Source organism: Pseudopipra pipra, chromosome 6 (genome assembly GCF_036250125.1).
Source record: "Pseudopipra pipra isolate bDixPip1 chromosome 6, bDixPip1.hap1, whole genome shotgun sequence".
Taxonomy (NCBI): domain Eukaryota; kingdom Metazoa; phylum Chordata; class Aves; order Passeriformes; family Pipridae; genus Pseudopipra; species Pseudopipra pipra.
In genome coordinates this window covers 30,279,967-30,304,206 of record NC_087554.1, presented here as the reverse complement: position 1 = coordinate 30,304,206, position 24,240 = coordinate 30,279,967, and the positions used below count along the sequence as shown (strand labels likewise).

The window sequence follows — 24,240 nt, the reverse complement described above, 5'->3', positions numbered from 1 at the left end:
CGGGGAGCGGGGAGCGTGCGCGGGGCGGGGGTCGGGCGGCGGCGCCGGCAGAGGCGGATGGTGTCGGCGGCGCTTCCCCGGGCGGGGAGCGAGGGGAGCCTGGCCCGGCGGCGGCCCCGCATGGCGCTCGGGGCTGCGGCGGGAGCCCTTCCCTGGCCCGCTCCCTTACATAATGTCACCTGCGGTACCTGCGGCTCCCTCGTGTCGCGGCAGCGGCGGGTCGGTGGTGACGGCAGAGCTGGGCTTTCTGTGAGGTCAGCGATCTTGGTGTGCATTGAGACGTGTGGATTCTCTTGGCGCGGAGTGAACCTCTAGGATTTAAAAACCCCGAGAGTAACAGCAGATAAGCGTTCACGGCTGTCTTCTCTTTTTATTTTAATAGAGCTTATGGGTGCATAGAGAGACACAGAGAAAGTGTCTGAGATTAAGGTGTTAGTGGACGCACTGCCGCGGACGATATAACGTGAGAAACTTTGTTAAGATTTCATCGTTGGTTTCTTCTTTACGGTGCTTTAGCAGTGACCAGAGGTTAGCGCTTCCCAAGCAGCTGCCTTTTACACGTGTGCAGTGCTTAGGCTGAGCCTGTACGTCTACGTATAACAAAGCTATGGTAAATCCCCTGTGGAGGACCTGGAACTCAAAAGTAGGCATGCTAGGCTTCTCAGAACTGAAAAGCAGTAATCGTTCCGAGTATTCCTAAAATTGGGTAAAGGATGAAAAAATACAATAATAAATAGTTCTTATTTCTAATATACTAATGGAAATAGTGACACAATTTTTCATCTTTGTAGTATTGTTTTAAATAGATTAATGCAAATACAGCGGTTTCCAGTGGGCGTATTCTCAAGGGGGTTACGTTATTGTGGGGAATGGACTTGATCTCAGTGTAGTAGTTACAGTAATACAGATTTTGTTGGATGGAAGGACATGAGAGGAAGTAAATGTATAAATTAAAAATATCCTGAAGTAGCCTCTGGAATGGTCAAGAGCTAAACTGAGCTGATGGGCAGAGAAGGTTTTGCACTTGTCTGTTTGCGCTTCCTAGTGGCTTTTTGTGCGTGTTCCTGTAAACGCTATTATGTAATGGTGCTTCTCTTGGCAGGAATCTATTGTCACTGCAATTCTTAAGGTTTCTGGAGCAGTGCAGCTTATTCAGGAGAGTCGTGGTCAGAACAATGGGAAGAAAAGTTCTTAAGAGGAGGTTTTAACCTCTTTAATTTTTCATGTCATAGGACTAAGCTCAACACATCTGGAACTCATCCAGATTATCTTTACTGTCCTCTGTTGTTCAGCTTGTCTTTCTCTTCTCCGCTGCATTATAGCTGTCGGGCACCAGTTTGCCGCTTACATCCTGCATCAGAGCTGGGAAAACATTGACTTTCTCCTTTAATAGTGTTTGTTATACTTCGGGGTTTTTTGTTGGGCTTTTTTCCCCCCCCTCTGAACAGAAGTGATATAATTAGAGACTTAATTGAGAGTTAGAGGCTTGCTTAGAAAAGTATTTGAGATAATGGGGAAAAGGGACTCTCCCAGTTCTCATTTCTAGTTCCAACTTGTCAGTATACATCAAAGGGAGGCAAAACGCCTAAGCAGAGGGGGAATTTACATATTAAATGCCAATGTTCTTAAAGATCGGGTCTGCAATTTTATCGTTGATTTCATCCTCCTCCTCAAGGTGTCTGCCATAAATCTCTTGCAAGTCTGCCTCCTTTTTTTCTTTTCACACTGTGCTATTTTTTGGGGGTACATTTCAATGCAGAGAGAATACTACTTTCTAGTATTGTAATCTGGTGGCCAGTTGTGGCACTGACAACTGTACAGATCACACTTCTGTCTTTTTGTAACTTTCATGTTGTTTCTGGTAGTGATTCTGTAAGCAAACTTGGAGAAGAAAATTTTTTTTTCTTATTTGGAGTTTCATCTGCCCTCTTACATTGGCATGTCCTGTTATTTAAATGAGTGTTTTATGTACCACTAGAGAAGAGAGTACCATCTGAAAGTAGGAAGGTATGTTTCTTTAAGGGCCACTGGGTGAAGGAAATGTGCCTGAACGATGTGCAGCCTAATCTAACTAGATTTTAAAATTGGAGATCACTATAAGGCAGAGTAGCACATCATAAGGGAGCCATAACCTCCTCTTAGACAAGTCATTGTCAAAACCCGGGTGTCTTCATATTCCCCCTTTAAAGGTTTTGATTTTTTTTTTTTTTAATACACAGAGGATTCAGTGAAGTATGAGTCTGGGACAGTAATGATCTCGAGGCAGAAATTTCCCAACCACAAGTGTAGCAGAGACAGAACCAAAGTCTCTGCTACACTTGTGGTTGGGAAATTTCCTCTCTCTCTTCTTGTCATGCAAATTGACCACCTGTAGTCTGAGGAGGATCCAACGTTGTTGAGTTGTGCAGTGCACCCTGTCTCTGCTGAAACAGTTTCCACACAGTTATCAGCAGTTTATATTTAGTGCAGCATGTGAAGGTGGACTGAAATGGCTGCTTGAACTCACGAACTGCCTGGGGAGTCAGCGAGCAATGGTTACTGAAGCCACTAAATGTGTGTCCTGCCACTAGTGTAGTGGTTTTGATGAAATTAGTTCTGTCCCATGATCATGGTTGTTTTCAGCTACTTTACTCCTGCTTGGAAAATTGTTCCAGCTCTCAGTAAGAGCAGCCTGCAATGGTCTTAACCTCAGCTGTGCAACCTCATAGCTGCAGGTTTGGGTATCTGTGGCTGTTCCTGTTGCATCACTTCTGCTTGTTATCAGTGTACTTGCTAACACCACAGCCATCTACTGCCGTACCGCCCACGTAGGTCTCTTACTTGTTTTGCTTTCCTGAGCAGACAGATGTAAGTTGCTGGTCTCTGTCAGGCCAGGAAGGTTTGACTATACTGGGAGTCTGTGTTAGGCCACTGCTATCTTCTCTTTTCTTTTTGGCCATTTTGGAAGTTGCATCTCTTATTGCTTCTCTGAGATGCACCCGGAGAAGTTCATTATCTACCAATAACTACATGAAAGGTCAGTAGCTTGAAAGCCTTGCTTCAGAGTTTCCCAGACTGTGTCCTGTTGTGCACTCTGCTTGGCACAGGGACTCCCTGCAGCTCCCCTGCCCTCTGAGCCACTTGTCGGCTTCTATAACCAGCTGATCCCAGCTGATCAGGCTTAGCTGGGAGAGAGGCATCTTTTACTGGCAGGGTTGGTTCTACAGCCCACTTGCCTAAAAGGCTGGGAGGAAGGGAGGAGAGGCAGCATGGGTTGAATTCTGCTTTAGGAGTATGTAAATGGAAACATAAAAGCGTTTCCGAAAACAGTAAGAGGGGAAAAATTAACCCACACGTAGCAAAGGTGCTCATGTTGTGGTATTGATTACAGTAGAAGTCTTTTGCTAAAAATACAATAGTCTATAATTATGTTTATCTAGCTGTCATCACAAGTGTCATGTCCTTGCAAGTGCCATCCATACATGCTTAATCTCTGTCATGAAGCTATGGAATTACTTCAGATGTAACAATTTAACCCTCAGCACAAAATGTACTAGCTCAGGACAGGTAGATGACATCAGTGAAGCACTCTGTAAGTCCATCTGTGGAAGTCATCTGGCTTTGCTATTGTGTATTTATACAGACCGTGTTTTCCTTGACTCTGATAGAATTTGTGTTTAAGTAGCTGCAAAAATTGATTTTAAGTTTAACCAGTAGAAATGCTTCCCGTAAATGTCAAGAAGTGAGCTTCTGTATGTAGCAAAAAATGTTTTCACCTACCATTTGTATGCTGGCTGTGTTGTTACTGAGTAGCGGCAGCTACTGCTCTCTCACAGGAAGCTTAGTGCTCTTGCATGGCTTGCTATGTGATGCAATCTGCAAAGTGTATTTTCAGACTAAGCCTGGTGATGCTAATAAGGGACCAGGGAAAAATTGGCCTATTGTTTGCTTATTTATTTTAAACTGATGATATTTGTGTGTGGTAATTCAAGACAGTTTTTTGAGGAAGTTCACACTGAAGAGCTGCAGGACCAGAAGTTAGAGATATAAAGCCCCTACCTCCTTCCTACTGCCTGAGTTGTCCCTTTTCCCCCAGCTTCTGTCTTTCTCTGTGTTGAACAGTGGGCAGGCTCTGAAAGTGGAGCATCCATTGAGAACCTTCTCTGCAGTGCAAAGGATCGATGTGTCTCTTGTCGCTCTGGTGATTCCCTGAGGGGAACTGCTATCTTCACAACCAGCCCACCAGCAGTAAATTTGCTTCCTGGTATAAGTGAGTGTTGAGTGGAATGGGTTGGTCATCACCACTGCCGGAGTAACCTTGTGGGCAAGGTAAAGCTCAGCTTTTGTAGCTGGTAGAGCAGGGTAAAGGGAAACTAGCTTCTGGAATCACTTTTATGTGGCAAATGAAACACTGCATCATATTTGTGCTATAGACTAGAATGGTTGTCATTCTTGCAGTGTACACTTGCCATAGGAATGACTTCCTTATAGATGGTTGAACTTTACAGGGCTGAAATGTGCACCATTTTAATCTCATGCTCAGCAGTGAACCAGCTTCAATACTCTGTGTCTCTGTCCGTAGCTTCCTTAGCTTATGCTTTAAAAGGGCCAGAACCATTTTGAAAACTTTAAAGCTGTTTACATTTTTCCTCAACTGATTTCCTTCTAGTTTATAATTAAATGTTGCTGTGGTTTGCTGCTGTTCCTGGTTTTTTCCCCTGCATTGATTTAATGGGATTTTGTAATAAAATGAGAGGGAATTGAAAGAATCTCTGATCAAAACCAAGTTTTCAGCTTGTTTAGGAATGAAGATAGAAGTTATGTTGGTGTATTGGAGTCTCTTTCTGCAGGACTTCTAGGGGAGCATAAGTTTTAAGAGAGAAATCCTGTTGATACGTTGGCTTTCAAAAATGTCCAAACAAACCAAAACCAAATGACACCCTTCCCAAATCCCCACCCAACTTCTGTAAGTGGGCTTGAGAATTATGTTCTATGTAAAATTACCGATCTTTCAATATCTAAACTTGCTTCTAACTTACTGTTAGAATTGAATTCTAACAGTAGCTGTTAGAGACTGCTTTGAGGGGAGCTGTAGTCTGTATGTGTAGTGTTAAACATATAAATTACTGAAATGTTTGAATGTCTCTGATCTATTTAAGCTGTTTGGGTTTTCTCTTCTGTATATAACTTCCTAAAAGTCTTCAAGGATGATATATTAGAGCAGCTCACACTAATACAATTGTACTGGGGGATATGCCAGAATCTCCTTTGGGTATTAGAGCCCATTTGAAAAGGCATTTTATTTGTTAGATCTAGTAAGGTGCTCTGATGTTAATTAAAACACCTTCCCCACTGCCCCCTTTAAAAGAAAGGATGCATACTAGGTATGTGTTACTCTCTAATTAGCTAAAAGCCAGCTGATTTGCAGTGAAGAAAACTTAACAGTAATTGATCCTTCTCTGCTGCATGTGAATTCATTATATTTGAAGGCTAAAACAGAAACTGCCTCCAAAATAGCCTGTATAGGTTAACCTTTGGTATTGGTGCTCAGACTGAGGAGAACCCCTTCTGTGCCAAAACACCAGCCTGGAAGGGTGATTGACATCTCTGCTTTTCCAGAGAAGTGTCAAAATTGCAGAGCATTACTCGGAGGGTATGAAACCTTCACTTCTCCATCTGCTGCCACATATGCCACTGGTGAGCCAGTGGCCATATGTGTGATCATACTGAAAGCTTTAAAGTCAGCTTCTCTCCAAGGGCCCCTCACTCCTTTTGGAAGTCCAAAAAAGGCATGCTGCTTGCTTCAGGAGAAGGAGGCTCCTGTTTTCCCCTTAGGAAAATTGAATAGTGTCTTTATAAAGCTAAAGCATTATTGCAAAGAGCTGTGTGATCCTGAAATGCTGCAAACTGGTTCTGTGATGTGCAACAAAAGTGTGCTGGAAACTCATTGCAGGCTTTGCCCTGGTATATGGGTAAACTACAAAACTATACAGGCTTACTAGCAGATCTGTTAAACATTTCATGGGTATGGGGAGCAAGGTTATAAGATGAGGGGTTGTGTCTTTGGGTAAGCATGTGAGAGATACGAAGAGCAGTTTGCTAGGGTTTACTTTTCATTTCATTAGCTATGAGAATCTCCATCTCAAGTCTGTTTCTGGTTTCCTGTTTTGCAGGGCTTGCACACATCTGAGACTTAAAATGCTGACATTTAAATGTGACAATAAAATGTTTAGCAACAAAGGATATCTTTAAGCAGGCTAGACAAAAATTCCTTTCAGCTACATGGCTTTTACTTTCACTTGGATGACCAGTTTGCCCAGTTCTGGGTTTGTTGTACTTTCTGTAATGGAGGAGGTTACCTTATGTGATAACCATCTTTTTAAGTACTGAAATTTTTAGTACTAATGCTGGATAAAGAGGGTGTGTGGGGTGATAAGACAATAAAACATACCCATGAATTTTGGCACTGTAGAAATAAATTTCCTTTCTCCTGTACTTATTTGGGAAGTATGCAGTATTGCAATCTCTGATATGTGTGTATCTGATGGCTGGACTTGATGCAGTTTTAATGTGTGTATTTTAGGTAACTTTCGGGGAGTTTCTGTCCCACTGAAAAAAACCCAACAACAAAGCTTGAGTGCTGCTGAGCAATTATTTTGGTAACACTCTGCTATGCTTGAAACTGTTCTCTTCTCATACTCGAGATTTTTAGATGGAATATGTGAGGGTAGATTGCATATTCTTTGATTCTGAGTAACTTGTGCAGTATATCTCAGACCCAGATCTGAATTTTGTGCATAATGTCTGTACCTGAAGCATGGCTATGTGCCTGTGTCCTAAAAACAGTAGAGCTACTTCTACGCCTCAAGCCTCCTGCTCTTTTATGTGAGAGTGCCCTTCTCGCCCCCTATGTATTCACAGCTAATACTTACTCTTTTTGTGCAGTCCTAGGTGTGTGAATCAACCTATCCTCACTGAATCGTCAGTTTAATCTTGCTAACTTGACAACCATTGTATGCCAGCCTGTGTCAACACCAGGTAAGATGAAAGCTGATGCTGTTACTCTGTTTTGCTTTTTAAACCTGCATTTTGTCCAAATGCCATGACTCTTCTGTAAACTAGTGTCAAAATGTGCTGCCTTCCATGTTCTCCTACAGTGAGACAGCCACTTGCTAGCATCACTAGCTTTTGAAACAGGAAGTATTCAAAAATGTTCTCACGGTCTGACTCCTTTTTAGCCATGCGTTAGTATTTTTCCCGACGCCTCTGTTAGCCTGGGTTTTGTGGTGTTCAGATATGAAAAGCTATGGGTTTTTTCCTTGTATTCTTCACTCCCTTACTTCTCCCTGGTTTAGTTGTAGAAACTGTTAAAAGTCCTTCCTGCCTTCCAGAGTTAAGCATGCATGATAAAGTCACCTGTACTATCTGACCTTTTCTCTTGAACAGAAAATGGTTTTTGTTTTGATTTGATTTTTTTTTTCATACCTGCTCCCAAATGTTACCTTTGAAAACCTTTCACAGAGGGATCTTACTTGTGTATTTTATGTTTTAGTTGTAAAAAAAAAAAAACACAAAACAAAAAAACCTGGTATGTTTTTCAGATAATTAAACACAAGAATTTTTGGACCTCATCCTTTTATCCCCCTTTAGAGAAGGGATGTAGATTGGAGGGGGGGCGAAGTGGGGAGGAAATCCCTTTAATGCTTTAAATGAGGTTATTATCCACTGCTCTGGGAGAGTCCTAGTGCTGACAAACTAATGTGAGCCTTTGTTCTGATGCTAATCAAGATAGGGCTAATTCTTCTGACTACGCCCTGTTCCCCTCAGATCCCTTTAGCAGTGATAAGGCATTAAGCTCCTTTGCTACCTCTCTTTTTCCTGTCCCGCCTGTTGTCCTTGTTTTCTGTAACTGCTACCTTGAGTGCAAAGACTCTAGTTTTAAGAGGGTCTCATTAGGAATGATCATTTAAATATTTTGAGATTTTTTTTTTTTTGGGTGCTCCTGGGTGGTATTTGTACACTTCAGTTTAATAGATATCTTGGTGGCTCTCTATGTGTTTATTTTTTGTATCATTACATAAACCCCCCCAATTTTCTGTTGATGCAAGACACATTGGACTTGTATATAGTGGCATCTTTTGGTACATGTTGGAACATGTCACTGATTAGAAGTAATTTTTCATTCTGTCTCTTCTTGACCAAAGCAAAGAAATATTGTTTCTCAGATGCTTTTGAGTACTCCTTAAGAGACCAACTTCTGATCACTAGTCCAAAGAGCTCTGTAAGTTTTCTAGGGTGTGTGCAACCTACATACTGTTTTGATTATGCAGATGATCTGTTCTCAGTATAAAGATAATCTGCACAGCAGCAGGAAGATGAGCTTGAAGCTTAGGTGTACAGTGAAATATGACTCTGCACGTGATATAACAAAAAATAGTGCCTCTTCACTAAATCTTGTGTGGCTATGGGGAAAGGTCGGTGGTGAAAATATGATTAGGTCTGATGTGAAATGCTTGCATCAGGCAAAGCTGTTAAAAAATATCATGCAGATCAAGAAGAGAAGGGAAGAAGTGTTCTGAGTTAGCCTCTTTAGCCTTTGCTTAGCAGTAAGAAGCTGATGAGAAGCTCATCCTTGTGCTTCTAAAAGCGGGTGTGCTAGTATAGCAGCGTGGTTTGTGATAGTGGGCTCTCTGAGGATAGATGGTGGCAATCTTCTGTGGATAATCTGTCCTGGGTCTGGCTGAGCTGGCCTTCCAGTGAATTTGTAAGGGAGTTTGCCATCTTTCACTAAAGCCTATTCTCTCTGCAGGGTGGTTCAAGACCCTCTTTGGTATCAGTACAGAATAGAGGGATAGGAGGGATTTAGACAAATTAAAGATCTTCCCTAGAAGACAGAGACTGAGTGTGTCTGCACAGGTAGCATATGTGTATTGGCACAGTGCTCTCATGTTTCATTTTGATGGAGAGTGTTTTTTCCTAGTGCAGAATTGGAAAAGTCCTACAGTGATGATATAAAAATCTCTTTGCAAACAGCACGATTTTTGCCTATGTAGGCATATAGAATGTCTAGATAAGCTGAGCTCAAAAACGTGTGCGAAATGGTGATGGTGTGGAGAGAGAGTAAGACTCCATCAGAAGATGCTCATCTGAGGAGACTGATTGAAGTGCTTTTTGCTAGTGACTGTGCACAGATGGGGGAGTGTGCATTTCAAAGGTAATCCAGTGCGGCTCCTTGATGTAAACCTGTGTGGAAACATTAGCTGTAGGAAGGAGTTTATCAGCACTTTCGAACAGTTCCAGTGTTTTTTAAGGTTGATTCTGTTGACAGTATCCTGAAAAGACATCACTACCAGATGCAATGTAACACATTTTATGTGGGTAAAATTATGGGCTAGGCATAACTGCCTTTGCCTAGCACTATTAACCCAACAAATCTTAAATCCCAGAAATGCTCATTTTCAGAGTAAAGATTGCTTTTATGACCTGAAAATAAAAACAGGAAGACATAGGTGGTGTTGGTTTTATCTATTCTCTACTCTTGATTTGCTTATGCAGGGCATTTCCTGCAAATGGGTGCCCTGTACTTAGTTATTGTATTCTACTGGTTTTCAACGTCCTGATCATCTTCTGTGATTTGAAACAATTATAGTGAAATGTGTGTATGAGAAACTGCAACAAGTCGCAGTACAGAACACGGGATTCCTCTCTGCTATTATTTTAATCCTGTGAAATGAAAATGTTTTTACTTTCTTAGTTTTGTGGCCGTTTTTTGGGATTGGGGTTTTTTTTGGTCCAAGGTAGTATATCCTTTTCAAACTCCAGAGACATATGGCACTTTTGGTATTAAAAATTAAGGAAATGGTACAGAATATTCAAAATTGATTTTTTTTTTTCTCCGCAAATACTTTCTTTCTTGTCCACTGATAGGAGGCCAGAGGAAACTTCCTCTGCCTGTTTCTTTGTGTATGACCTGAGGTGGTGTGACAGTAGTTCGGGTTTTTAGTGGGGATTTTTGATGTTTCTTTTACAGTAACTTGTAGACCAGCTTAACCCCTGTGAATCTTTGGTTTAATCTCTGGTAGACAGGAAGGAATAGAGGTTTTCAGCAGCCACCATGTCCTGGAGACAGGATATTGTTTCATTTAAGTGATGACAGTCACTTCTTCCCACCTCCCCCCAATATTTTGTGGAATGGACACTTGTTGATTTTAATTTTTCATTTGCATTTATCCCTTATTGTGAAGACAGAGTTTTAATTAGCATAGCTTAGTCATCAACTAACATATTGCAAAACAGCTCTTTGACTTTTGATGTGACAAACCACTTGCTGTGTGTGAGGGGAAGAGATTTCTCCCCCCCCCGCCACATAGCCTTGTGCACTGTGGCTGATTCCCCTCTGACTCAGTTACCTTAACAGCCAGTTGTGTTTACAGGTAGACCTGAGTATCTTGGGAAGTGCTTACGTCAAACTAGCTGGTGATCAGGTGTCTCACCTAACCTTGGAGTGGCAGGTTGGAATCCAGCACTACTTGTATGTATTATTTTCCCTGTGACTGTAGTAGAGGATCAGGCACTGACCATGTGCTCCTAAAACATATGTTCCAGTGACCCAAGCTGGGTTCAACTGGAATGTATAGATTGAGGTATTCCTTCTTTACAAGAATGGATCCTTCAGTTGAAAATGAAGGCATGCTTGAGGGAAAGGGTGTTGCCTATGTCCTTGGCAAACAGTGGCTGTTTAAGGAAATTGGCAGTATAACTGGTCTACTATCACACTTGCTGAAGTTCTCTCTTCTCTGCCTTTCTAACAGGAAGGACCCTCCAGTTCATGATAGAAAGTAGTCTTCACTAGTTAAACAAATCTGTTTTAAGAGTCACAAGAAAAGACAGCTATTTGTGGTGGGCATTAGAACTGTTGATATGTAACTTAGTTCTGGGACAGGGACTTGTCTCTGTGTTGGCAGAGTGGCAGTTTTATGGCAACAAGAACCTGGGGTGAACTCATCCATATGAAATATTCATCTGAAAAAGAATTTGCTACATCAGATCTACTATTTGAGAGGTGTGTCACCTGAAGATAGCCTTGTTGCAGTATAGGTTGGAATCTGTCAGTACCTCTTTTTTAAGTTTTAAATGATTCACAGAAAACATCTAGATTTTTCAGAACAATTTGTGTGTTGGTTTGTTTGGTTTTTTTAAGCTAGAAACAGGCTGCCTTTCATGAAATGTGTGGCAGCACAGGAAGCTGGGAAAGGATATGTGTATTGTACTTTCAAGACTTTTGAAAGGGCCTGAGCACTGAAGTTGGAAGAAATTGAAGCATTTGAGTGGCTGAATGTTAAGAGTTGGCACCAATATATTTCTGACCTCTGGCAATATGGCTGAGGAAAATAGTTCTGGTTACCCCTTGTAGGTTGATCTCTGTTGCCTTGGTTGACCTGTGTACCTGTGCCCAGTGGTTTTTTTCCACCATCTCCAGCTGTATACTGGTGTGTTGGTTGGTGCTGACAAAGTGAGGACTTGAGTCAGAAATACTGCTTTTTACAGAATGATGAACAGGCTGCAGCCTCTCCAAGCGTTGCTCCAGACAAGCCTAGCTGAATTTGAGATATATGGTAAGATTTATTTTTTTTCTCTGAGGTACTTGGTGACAAGCAACTGTACTTGGTAAAGCAAGCTGTTTGTAGTCCTCCTGCACTGAGCATTTAGTTGCAGTGTAACCGATTCCTGCTGTGTCAAGCATACATTGATTTTGGTTTTTTATGCCAACATTGATTTTGGTTTTTCATGCCAATTGTTTAACAGGCTCCCAATACATAGGGGAGTTTTGTACCCTCTTTCTACTTTTGACACCTCCCACTGACTGTTCAATTTGTTTAATCCCCATGAGTGGTGAACTTCACTGAATGGGTACAATAACAGTGGGGGGTTTTTGTCTTTCATGCCATGAAGATCAATATCAAGTGTAAAATCAGTACATTTCATCTAGATATTTTTTCCTCCAGGACTTGCAATTATCTTAGTCTTTCTTGTCTTTGAGTTCTTCTCTGTCACCCTCTTGGATATGGAGCTAAAAATTTAAAATGATAATGGTAGAATTTTCTCTAAGTGTAGAAGGCAGCCTGTTTTTCAAATTGAAAAAAATTTTTGCTTGTAGGTGAGGTTCAGGAGGAGCCAATAAGATGTATTAAGCCAGCTTCAAAAAGCCTGCTTAAAATATTAGTATACTAGGATGATCCCATGAGTTCAAGTAGAGTTACTTCAGACTTGCACCGTTAAGGGTGATTGTTGTTACACCCTCTGTACCTGATGTCTAAAAGATCCTTTCCCCTTTTTGACGAAGGGAGAGAAAAGAAGAATATTGCACCCAGAGGGTGTGGATATCCATAAATTGGATACTGAGAAAGGTATTTGACTTGCACTACCTGTGAGACCAGAGACTGACAGACCCCAACTGGAGGCTGGGGTTCTTTTAGCCTCTCAGGAGAAAAACAGGAGGCTGAGAAAGGTGATTAGTGTAGGCAGCATTAATGTAAGCTTTGTATAGTGCCATGAATGTTGTGTAGTTGTTGCCCAGGCTTTTCTTCGTGCTTGCTGCCTATCAAAGCATCTGCAGGAAATGGCACAGTAAACTAGATGAGCTTGTTTTGGTCACCTGTGAATTTTTGCACACCAATACGCATGCAGTTTTTGAGGGTGGATCAGTTTCCTCAGTATGCATTTGTCTGTAATGGAGAGGTAATCTCCATTAAATGAAAAAGCACATAAAAATGTAACTAATTTAAATTGAACTAGCCTGTTTCTTTTGCATGAAGTTACTCTTAAGAAGTTGATGATCTGAGTACATTTGGAAAGACAAACCTTGCAACAATCTACCAGTCTCCTGGTGTCCAGGAACTAGTTCTTGGAATGAGACTATGTTGCTTAGCTTCTGTGAGGAAGAATTATTTGGCCATAGGTTTTTGCCTTTAGGCTGTGTTTGGCAAAAAAAGTTCTAGGTAAATTCCAAATTCAATCCAGTTTGCTTTGTATTGGTATTAAAAGCTTAAGTCCCATTCTTTCTCCTTGGTCTTTCTGTGAAGAAGATATTGCTGGGGTGGTGAAACTTGAGCTTGAGTAACTTGTCAGTGTTCTATAGGTAACTCTGTAACAAAAGATGAGCTTTTTTGATGTCTTCTGGAACAAGAAGAGCTAAAATAGCTAAAGTACAGAAGCAAAAGCTCATTGAGTAAAAATTATTTGTGGATTCACTTCCACAATTAATGACTGTTTACAGTGTAATGGGGTGTAATGTGGGGCTGCTGCACATCTTATACTGTGGTGTGCAAATTCATTATGTTGTGGTTTTCCCTATGTGTGGCTGTAAGGCTGCCAAGCTTTCAGCTGCTGGTGTGAGGATGTGCCAGCCACACCTGGCACAAAGGGAGGTGGTGACCTTGTAGGTATGCAGAGCATGGGCGGCCACAGGGAGGAAATGAGTTTAGGTACTGCATGGGGCAGGATGGCAGGCATTGGCATTAGTGTAGCTAGACACAGAAGTTGTTACTCATTTAGTCATTCACTCCTAGGTAAGGTACCAAACTTGGGAATACATGGCTGCTACCTGGAAAGAAAAACAAAATCTTAATGTGGAAATGCTGTTCTTGGGTGGAAAATGTTAAGGTAGAAAGAAGCAGAGAGGGGGTTTCTGCTTCTATGTCAGCAGTGGCTTCTGGAGTGCTATGCTCCTGGAGGTCAGGCCATGAAGGTGTACATTTTGCTGTAGTGGGCATTAAATAAACGACACAGTTTATCCAGAATGCAAACATACAGTGATAGCTATACTACAGAGGAAGATTTGTATGATTCTCTGTTGAACCCCAAGATACTTTGTCCTGTGTTTTTGGCTTGAGATACCAAATTGCAGGTATTTTTCCAACCGTTTAGGTTGGAAAAGACATCTGAGATCGAGTCCAACCATTAACGTAGCACTGCCAAGTCCACCACTAAACCATGTCCCTGAGTGCTCATCTACGCATCTCTTGAACGCTTCCAGGAATGGTGATTCCACCACTTCCCTGAGCAGCCTCTTAAAATGCTTGACAAACTTTCTATCGTAGAAATTTTTCCTAATAGACAGTTTAAAGCTTCCTTTATGCAATTTGAGGCCCTTTCCCTCTGTCTTACTGCTTGTTACTTGGAAGAGACTGAATCCCACCTCACTACACCCTCCTTTCAGGTAGTTGTAGACGGCAATAAGGTCTCCCCTGAGCCTCCTTTTCTCCAGACTAAAAAAAACCCCAGCTCCCTCAGCTGCTCCTCATAGGACTAATGCTCGAGACACAGCTTCTTTGCCCTTTTCTGGGCATGCTCCAGCACCTCAATATCTTTCTTGAAGGGAGGTGCCCAAAACTGAACACAGGATTCAAGGTGCGGCCTCATCAGTGCTGAATACAGGAGGATGATCAGTTCCCTGATCCTACTGGCCACACTATTTCTGATACAGGCCAGGATGCCATTGGCTTTCTTGGCCACCTGGGCACACTGCTGGCTTGTGTTCAGTTAGCTGTTGACAGCACTCCCAGGTTCTTTTCCTCTGGGCAGCTTTCCAACCACTCTTCTCCAAGCATATAGCACTGCATGTTGCGACCCGAGTGCAGGACAAATGTCCAAGAGGTTGTACTTGTCTTTCTTCTGGAGGAAGGTGAATTTGATGATCTCTTCCTGAGCTAGACCTTACCTCCTTTTGCATCAAACAGAAGCACTTCCTCGCCAGGCTTCCTTGGGCAGGATTGCTGAAATATTTGGTGTTCTGAAAACAAAAAAATCCTGTTGCTGTGGGGTTTCTTAATGCCTCATGAGCAGTAACTACATAAAGGGACTTGGTCAACTGGAAATTCCTATATTTGAAAAAAAATTTCAAATATTCATGTAAGATTATGAACAAATTTAGGGGGTGAAATGTTACCTTCACTTTTCAGGTCATAGTGTGCTCATTGACATAGGTATTGTCATTTTGGTATCCCAAGAATAAATCTGGTCCCTCCAGATTTGAAGGCTTGGCTATGCTTCTGCTTTTCTTTGTGCTGCATAAGGTAATGAGCAACTGAGTTGTCCTGTATCTAAAGTTCAGACCTTGGCAGAGGAGCCTGGGGACATTGTTAATACCTGAACCTTCTTTTAATTTTCAGAGGAAAAAAAAGTCCTTTAATTACTGGGTAGATGGTAACTATGAGGATCAAAGTGAGACTTTTGAAGCAAAGTTTAGCAGCTTACAAGGTAGAAGTAATAGTGGCTCTCCTTGCTAATGAAATTTGATGTTGGGACTACAGAACTGAGGACAAACTTGAGAAAAGACAATCTAAAATTTTATCTGTCCTATAAGGCTGTGATATACCAGCCTTCCTCCTTAGCAGAGGGCAGGTGTCACATGCAGAGGCATTTCAGCCACTGCTGCTTTCTGTAGTCCTGTGTGCTTGTGTTGGAGTCTCACACACAACTGCTAGTCTGCTCTGACCTTTTCTTCTCAGGCTTCCACATGCAAAGGGATCATGGTGTCCAGCTCTGGATTCAAGTGATCCTAAAAATAGATCATCTGTCCCAAGATTTGCACAGGAAAACAATAGATTTTGTTTGTCTCCACAAAATCTGCCTTTTCTGGAAACTGTAACAAGGCTGCTACAGTTTGATCGCTGTTAGCCACAAGCAGGGTTAATGATACTAGACAAAAAAGAGCCTAGGAGTATTTGTTATGGAAGTCCATATTGAATCTCTTCCAGTGCTCTTTGGTGTACTTAAATCTGTGCTACAACCTTTCTGATCTCCAAGACTATTGATTGCCCCCTGTGTCTGAAAATGCGTTTAATTCTGCAGTGCTTTTATAGGCAGTAGGTCTTCCTTTTCACATGGAAGAAATGGAGACTATAGATCATGCTGCAAATTGACTGTGATGAACTTCTGGTGACATGGAAAATCTTAAATAAGAATAACTTAAGCCATTTCCAGAAGCATGAGTTGCAGAAGGCTTTAGAGTCAGCAGCCTGCATCCATCTTCCAGCTTCCCTAGAAGGTTGCTACACAGTACAAGTGCACTGTTTCTGCTGCAGTTTAGTGTGAAATGTATCCTTTTATAGTAGGATCATCAGTAAATGATGATGTAAGAAAATGACACTTTGTTCTACAAACTTATCATCAAAAGCCAGCTTTTATAAGCATAAAGATGAAGCTTCTGGTTCTAAGGTGAGACTGCTAGCAACTTCTTGGTATATACTTAGTCTGACAATAGCTAAAATTCTGATACTGCATCTCTTTTTGCCTCTGGCACTTTCTGGCTGTGGAGCTGTTAGCTAGATAGTTGCTGTCTGCGTCTCTTCTGTGCTGTATTGGTTTTTCCACTTGCTGCTTGGGCACAGGCTGAAGAAGCCTTGAACTCTACATGAGAGCTATACACTGGGTACCTGGGAGACTGCCTCTTCATCTTCTTGTAAGCAGATGCTTGGCTCTGCTAGAGACACTTTTGGATTACTCTGTGTAGGAATGTTCATCTCTGGCTTGCTTGCCTTAATTCCCTTCTACAGACAGAAAGCAAATAAAAAGTGAGATGTGTGGGTCAGGGCAATAATATGCCTGGACTCAGACTGGAGTGTTTTAAAGGGATGGAGAAGGGAGGCTGGAAAATATTGTGACCTGAATGGATCTGGGAAGTAATGCTGGCAGTAGTTAATCTGGCCTGTCATTTTCCATTTTACTTACTCCTAGCACTTAATTGTCAGAGTAAGCTTTTATACTGTGTTCTCTTTGTGGCTTAGACTGCTCAGCACTGCTGCAAAATCCTTCTAATCCTTTTTGCTGTCTTTTGCAATGAAAATTCTATTGACAGAGTGAATACTTGAATTCCAGAGAGCAAGTGTGGATTCAGACTTGGGAAAAATGAAGAACCAGCAAATATGGCAAGATTTTGTTGGGAGGGAAGGACTCTTACAGAGGTGAATTAACTTGTGTGCTATATCTTGACAGCTGTTGAAGACCTTTGCTAGTACCAGTGGTCTTTTCTGCTTTCACAACTAAATGGTACCCACCAACAGGTGTTCAAACAGAAGACCTTATTGATCTGCTGGTTTGGGTTTTTTTAAGAGAAAATGAAGATGCATTAAGATTGTCCCTCTTGCCTTGTAACTTTGCTGCATGGCAGACCCATGTGTGGGGTAGCATTGCAGAAGTAGAAGCTTTCTCAGCTAGCATGCTTGTGTTCTGTAGGATGTTAGAAGACATTGCTGTCATGCATCTGGCCTCACATTTGTCGAAGAAAGATGTGTTTCTGGGTGCTCTGACTGGAACCGACTGCGTTAGTTGCAATTTTGAGCAGTGCTTTCAGGGACTGAAGATGGCTTCACGATAGCAGTTGAGACTTACTGTGTTAATCGTGCTTACTGCTGCCAAATGCCTTGCAGCTCCAGAGTGTAACTGTGATCTGCTGGTGACAAAACTGGTCTTTGTGTTGCCGCTCTGACTGGACTGTGGACAAACCAGGCTTATGTTAGGATTAAGCAAAACTCCTACATGAATGTTCTCATTCTCCTCTTTCTGGCATCCTAACATGAAAAGTGCCCTGAGCTTGACTGTCCAGGCCAGAATACTGACTGCATCAGTTCCTTGGAAAGCCAGATCTAGACTGGGAATGATGGGGCTGTAACAGGGAAAGGGGAACAGGCGTTTTGCCTCTTAACTTGGAAGGAATGACCTATTACTTTTGCTTTTAAATATGAATGAACTCATTCTCCTTTCCTCAGATACTAACCATATGTTATTCCTGGTAAAAGCAGCAGATGTTCCTCTCCTGCTGTGTTTTGCTTTGTTACACAAATTCTCTTTGTTTTCTTTCTATCCTGTCTGCAGTGGGCTGTAATATTATTCATCTTCACTGTATGAGATTATTGCCCTGAATTTCTAAATATGCATTTACAAATAAGTCGGGGGTTGCATGAAATGTTGCTTGGGTGGTGGATCTAATGTGTCTGCATGTATAGGTGGTAACTGAACCCTGTGTTCTGGTTAAGTATGCTCAGCTGAATAGTTTCTCCTTCTGTTTTGCTGTTACTTATGGCCTCTGCAATTTGTTCTTCAACATAAAACAGAATGTTCCACCCCACCTTCTTTGTGGTAGTTTGGTTTCGGTTTGCTAGTGAATGCAGTTTCTTTGCAAATCTGCATCACTTTTTGTCCAAGAGCAGCATTGTTCTAGTGAGAGAATGGGGATATTTTTGCACGTGTTTTTTTTTTTCTATGTTCTCCCTGCCAGTGTACTCCTCTTGTGTACTCATGAGCTGCTGTTCCAGTCTACTGAGGAAGAGTAGGCATATGGAGGTGGACTGCTGCAGACAAATGTCTATGAGTGCCAGAGAGACCATGGCATTCCATAGTCTGGATGCAGGAATTTGAGGATTGCACCCATAAACAATTCTCCTCTGTTGTGTCTGTTTGGATAGAGTATGAAGCACTTGACAAAACACTCAAGCTTCAGTCCTTCTTGGTGACAATGACTCAGGTGTTGTTCCATTGCATTGTATTCTTAGGAATCCTCATATGGGAAGGGGCATGTTACTTTGCCATTGGAAATCTGTTGCCCTAAGGCAGTGTATGAGGCTGGCTGAGCCTGCACTGCCATGCTGACCTGCAGTCTATCACACATGCAGCTGAAACAGGCATGGTTATGAACTGTGCTCTTCTGTTGGCTATTTATGTGGGCATGGTTGAAAGCAGCTTCTTTTCCTTTCCCTGTAAATCTAGCCATGGTCAAAATTTATTTCTTTTCCCTTTTCAGGGACCCTGCCTGCTGGTTTTCTGTGCAAAGATAAGCACATGTCAGTTTTGACTAAGATTTATGTGTCATATTTACTAAGAAGGATGTCAAACAAAGGAGAATGCGGTGGTAGATTTTTTTCAGATTTCTAGAGTGAGAAGGATTTGCTGTTAATATCAAGGAGGCTGTCATGATTTAGCAGTAAAAATTTGTCCATGGTTCAGTGAGGTGATGACATTGCTTAAGATGAAGCAATTGCTAGCTTTGTCTTTCCTTTTTGAGAGAATGCAGATGGCAATCGTGGAACAGTTCAAAGTGTGTGTGGTTGGTTGTGCTCCCTGATTAATGCAGTACTGAGAAGAGGCACTAGCACAGGTCTTGTGACCAATCCATTGGTATCTTGTCTCTTGCTTTACTTTAGAAGGCTTATGGCAGTGATATGGGTCGATTTCCCCTTTGGGGAAAGCATGAACCTCTAGAGGAGGGATTCTGTCCTTCTGGTGAAGAAAACAGGTGGGGAGGTGCTTATCTCAGAGCCCAAGGGGTTTGCCTCAGACCATGCACTGAAGAAACCTGTGGTACAGAACTGCCCTTCCTGTCTGTGTTCAGAAACCACTAGGTCCTTTCTGGAAGACTTGTGTCTAGGTGCTCTTGGGCCTGTTGTTTTCTGTTTGATGCTGTAAGTCACCTGTGATGGTGTATTTGTACATTCTGCTTAGCATGTGAGAGCTTGTAATTGCTACATTCAGTGAGACAAGGTGGTCTTGTAGGCAGCTGTAACTGCAAAATACAGTCACTTGCAGGTATTTCCAAACTTAGTGTGATCCCTTGGCAGAGCCAGTCAACAAGCCACTCTGTTTTAAACATCTACTTGTGAAGGAAACTGAAACCTAGAGTACTCTAAGTGGGAGGGAGAGTATATTTGAGGATGGTGGAATTAATGATAGAGTTACTCAGTTATGATAGATGGCTCTAAAATTTTAGTGCTGCTCTTAGTAGAAGACAAAACCACAAGAGTGAAACCTGCTGATAGCTGTGTTTGGAAGTAGACTCAGGTTCCCTGAGAATCCCACTGGGCCCACTTACAAGGATGCAAGGAGGCAGTGTTTTCATCTTTGTCCAGAATCAGAAGAGGAACAGCTGCACTGGGGGTGATAAAATGCAAGGAAAGGCTAGATAAATGCTAAGACATCAAGAAGAGACAGATTTCTTTGTAATAGTCTCATTTGTATTTACAGAAGTTACTACTGTCTTTGAGGTGCTGCCAGAATGTACGTCCTATAAGCAACAACAAAAAAAAGAATCTTAAAGATCAGTGTTCAGGATGACTGGAGATGTTATGTAGCAAACCTGTGTTCTCTGTCCCACTGCTCTCAGTAGTTTACCCTGCACTGCCATTGCAGCACCCCATGGTCCAGGCTGCAGGAATGCTTTGGCTTAGTATCAAGCTCTGAAAGATATGTTCAGCAGCAACTCATGATCTCAGCCAAGGAGGGGGTGTATGCTTGTGTATAGGTTCTCTCTCTTAAGGAGGCATGACTAAACTGGGAGCAGTTAAAAAAATTATAAAATAAAAAAAACCTCCACACCCCACTCCCATCCCTTCCCCCCAAAACCAGTCTCCCTACCACAAAACCTGCACACTTTCTAAAAGTACGTCTGGCATGGGAGAAGAGACTGTTCGCTCTTTTTCCTGGAGCAGGAGATTCCTGTGTTCCCAATTGTGGTTGTTTAGGGAAGCCTTTTGCAGGTATCTGTAGGGTGGTGATAACCCCTTACACAAAGGAACATGGCCTCCAACACCAGAATGTGTTTCATCACTGCACTGAGCTCCAAAAAGTAAGAATACTGCTCAGCTCTTGCTGAGGGGGTGGTGTGCCCGTACAAGTAGCATGAGGTTGCTGCTGCTGCCGCAGCCGCACTGGACCTTTACAAAATGCACAAAGTAACTGCCCTCAAAACCTTCCAAACTCATTCCTATTTGCCTAGGGGTGAGTTTTTTTTTTCTTCAGTCGTGGGAAGTCCTGGAGACATTGTTAATGAGTTCAGCTGAGGAAATAGCACAAGGAACTGTGGGAGAGGGAAGGCTCGGTCTTGCGTGTGAAGCGTGAATTAGAATGTGCAAAGAGGGTAAGGAGGCGTGGTAGTAATCTTAAGAAGGAATGAAAGAGAAATGAAAGCAGAGGTGAGGCAGTGTTAAGACTTGAAAACAAAGGGAAAGAGCTGGAAGCTGGAGAGTGTACTTGCTCTCCAGTGTTAGTCTTTACTCCTTTCATAAATCTAGTTTTATAAATCAGTAAGTATCAAGCTCATGTCAGGGACTGTAGCTACAAAAATAAAAAAGGGGTTAAATATTTACTGATAAGAATTTGAGGGAAGCATGTTTCCAAGCAGTTTTGCCCTTTGATTCTTGCTACTGAGCTAAATTATTGGCATGTTTGGGACAGCTCATGTATCTGAGTGACCTTTTAATTTCCTTTTCAATCTTATGAATCTACTGTAATGAACAAAGAAAGCATTAAGAACAGGCGTGGTACAGATTTTATTGCATGTTTGCAGTAGACCAAAGAGCTCTGGATTTCTCTGGGTGTGATGTGGCAAGAACCTGCCCTGAGAGAAAGATCACTGAGAACCAATGGTGGTTCAGATTAAAGAGGTGTTTTCTCTCCACACTGTGGTAGCTCCTGATATCCCTGTAGCAGTGGTCTTGTTTTGCTCTATGTTTATACAGCACCTAGCACAGCATGGTTTGATTTGTAGGCTTCGATTTCTGCCTCTCTTTGCCTTGCTAGTGCTAAGGAGGCAATTAATGCTTGTGAAGGGCTTCTTTTTTTTGTTTTTTTTTTTCCTGGTCACATACCTGTCTGAAGCAAAAGTTTGGCATGTGCCCCAGGTTTCCTGTCTGCATCTCTTCCCTTGCGTGACTTCTGTAATGAGTCACAACAAGTAGCTGTTATATATGAAAAAGGATGTAAAAAGCCTGTGCTAAAGAGAAGGGATGAGAAATGACGTTTCAGCCGAGAGGCTTTCGTTGAGTGAGGGGGATGTGGAAGAAGAATTCAGCGGAGGAGGAAGCAGCATGAGATCAGTGGACTTTTTATTGCACAGCATGAAAAGATCCCACAACTAAAATCTGATCTAACCTTTGCTGTGTCTGACAAGAATTGTTTTCCATGTAAGGCAATGAGAGCCTGCTGTAAGAAAGCATGTGGCTGTCATTTATTTCAGAAAATGTATCAGCATTCAACTGTAGGAAGACAGACCAGATAGACCTGTGGTAGCTGCAGCCTTTATTGCCCACGTTTATGCTATTTAAAGACAAGTCTTCTCCAGCTTGATTCTAGTGAAATAGCAGGTTTGGCTTGCCTAAAGTCTACTGGCTACTTGTAGGTGAGCAGACTAAGACAAACATTGCTGGGGATAGGCCTGACATTTCTCAAGCCAAAATAATTGGATTATCCAGTTGATGGTAAGCCGACACCCTTCCAGAAGGCTTCTAAAGCTCTAGTTTGATGGTTGATAAATGATTTGTTATGCAAGTCACCTATACAAAGCCGCCTACAGTTCAGGTGTGGTTTTAAAAAGAAGTGTTGATTATGTTAATAACTTCTCTGAAGTTCTTCAAAACTTGTTCATTCCTGATACCCTTTTCCCCCTCATACATTTTCTTAACTTACAAAAGTGGAGGAAAAAAAATCTATCTAGGAAATGGGGGTTTAATAATTTATTGGCTGAAGAAGCAAAGGATTCCTTTTTGTGTCTTGAAATGAAGGTGTTTGCAGACCTTGGGATAATCTTCTTAATATCAACCTTTAACTGCAGCGAATTCCATGAACCAGGCCCTCCCAATATTGATGAAATTAAGGCAGTAATGTAGCATGTCCCCTGTTCCAGTCTCAACTTTTTTTTTAGGCTTCTGGAAAGTGAGTCTCATTGTAGGTTGTGCATCTTTCTTTTGTTGCAGTGTCTTTCACGTTACTATGATTGATCTTAATTCACCAGTCTCAAACCTTTTGCATTTTGTATGTAGGCCTGGGTGAACACTTGTAGTAAAAGTGAATTGGAATTCCTCTGTGTGTTGTCATTTCTTGATAATTGTTTTGTAGTTGAGCTCTATGGCTGCTCTCAGGAATGTGCAGTGGGGATTGAGTGTTATTGTGCGCTGAAATGATACAGCCCTCGCAAGGCTGGTTCTTCCCTCTTTTTGCATTTCTTCATGCCCATCAAATCAGGAGTACTTCTTGCAGTTAGGAAGTCAAGATTATTTCCCTAGAAAAGAAAGCAAGCAAAAATTTTGAGTTGGGCATCGTGCAACTGTTGATGCTTCAGACCACCACCTGCTCTGTTTCTCCTTGCAGGTGGAAGTACTTGCAGTGTTTGCAAGGAAGTGTCCCCCTGATGATGGTGGTGTTGAGGGTGTACCTGTACGTTCTCTTGAGAGCCTTTGTCTGTTTGGGAAGAGTAACTTTTTATGTTATGATTTTGGAGATTGAAACATGCTGTTGGTCTAGTGACAAAACCCAATGGTTTTCTTTGGTTAGAAATAAAAATTTATCAATGGCAATTTGTCTTCAAAGAACTGAAAGTCCTGCCTTATTACACCTGTTTAATAGCAAATGTAGCCTAAATATAATTAAGTTTTTCATATTGGATTTGTCTGCAAGGAACCTGTGAAGACTGTTGATGCCTTTGTAAATAAAGTATGGCTGTGCTTGGCAGAGATGATGAAACTTAGCCTTGGTCTCTCAGGAGTACATTGTTGGTCTGTCCTCACCAGCAGATGATCCTACTTTTCAAAAGGACTTGTAGTAGCATTTCACTGGAATTTCTTTCCATTTGCAAGGGTGGTGTGAAGCAGCCTTTGCAGTGATTTCCAGCAGCTGTACTCAAGCACTTCTGAGGAGTGGAACTCAGAGGCGGTGGGGAGGCTGGAAAAGGAGGTGGAGGCTGTGACACTTGCTAGAGGCCAGGGAAGGGGGATATGAGTGTTGGAGAAAGGGCTTCTGATAGCTATTGTGCTCTATAGTATGCTGTAAGGAGGGTGGTTTCCTCAAAATGTGCCCTGAAAAGTCCTGTGGAGCCTAAATGGAACTAGCGATGTTCCACAATGCAGGCTTCTCTTTGTCCTCCCCCCCCTTTCTGCGTGTGAAAGAGTGACTCTTGCTTCAGGAGGAGTGCAGATCCTGAAGTGCAAAGGGAGGCAATAGTTTGTTGTCCAGAGCCAACTGTTGCTTACATCTGTTAAATGTCATGTTCAGCTTACCCAGAAAAGCAGTCTTAGGTGAGTTAGAATGTGTATAAAAGCAGGCAGAGGGTATGTTTTTCACAAAGCGAAGCTTGTAAGTGGCTTTTTAAAAGATGCTGATAGAAGTCTGGATAGCTGTAAGTGACAGACCACCAACTCCTCTGATTACAGCCAGTGTATGTGACACTCACAATACAATCTTTCCCTGAACTTTATAGGTGGAGCTACAGATTATATC

At 42.0% G+C, this 24,240-nt stretch overlaps 1 protein-coding gene across 4 annotated transcripts in view; it reads left to right on the top strand.

Moving 5' to 3' along the window:
* SUSD6 (sushi domain containing 6) overlaps positions 1-24,240 on the top strand; it is a 102,120-nt gene that overhangs the window by 10,656 nt on the left and 67,224 nt on the right. For 3 of the 4 annotated variants that reach the window (XM_064658312.1, XM_064658314.1, XM_064658311.1), the window contains exon 2: positions 6,925-7,017. The gene's annotated coding sequence lies outside the window, so the exon portion shown is untranslated. Of the gene's footprint in view, positions 1-327; positions 464-6,924; positions 7,018-24,240 lie in introns of those variants that run through there. The other variant, XM_064658313.1, reaches the window with a different exon arrangement.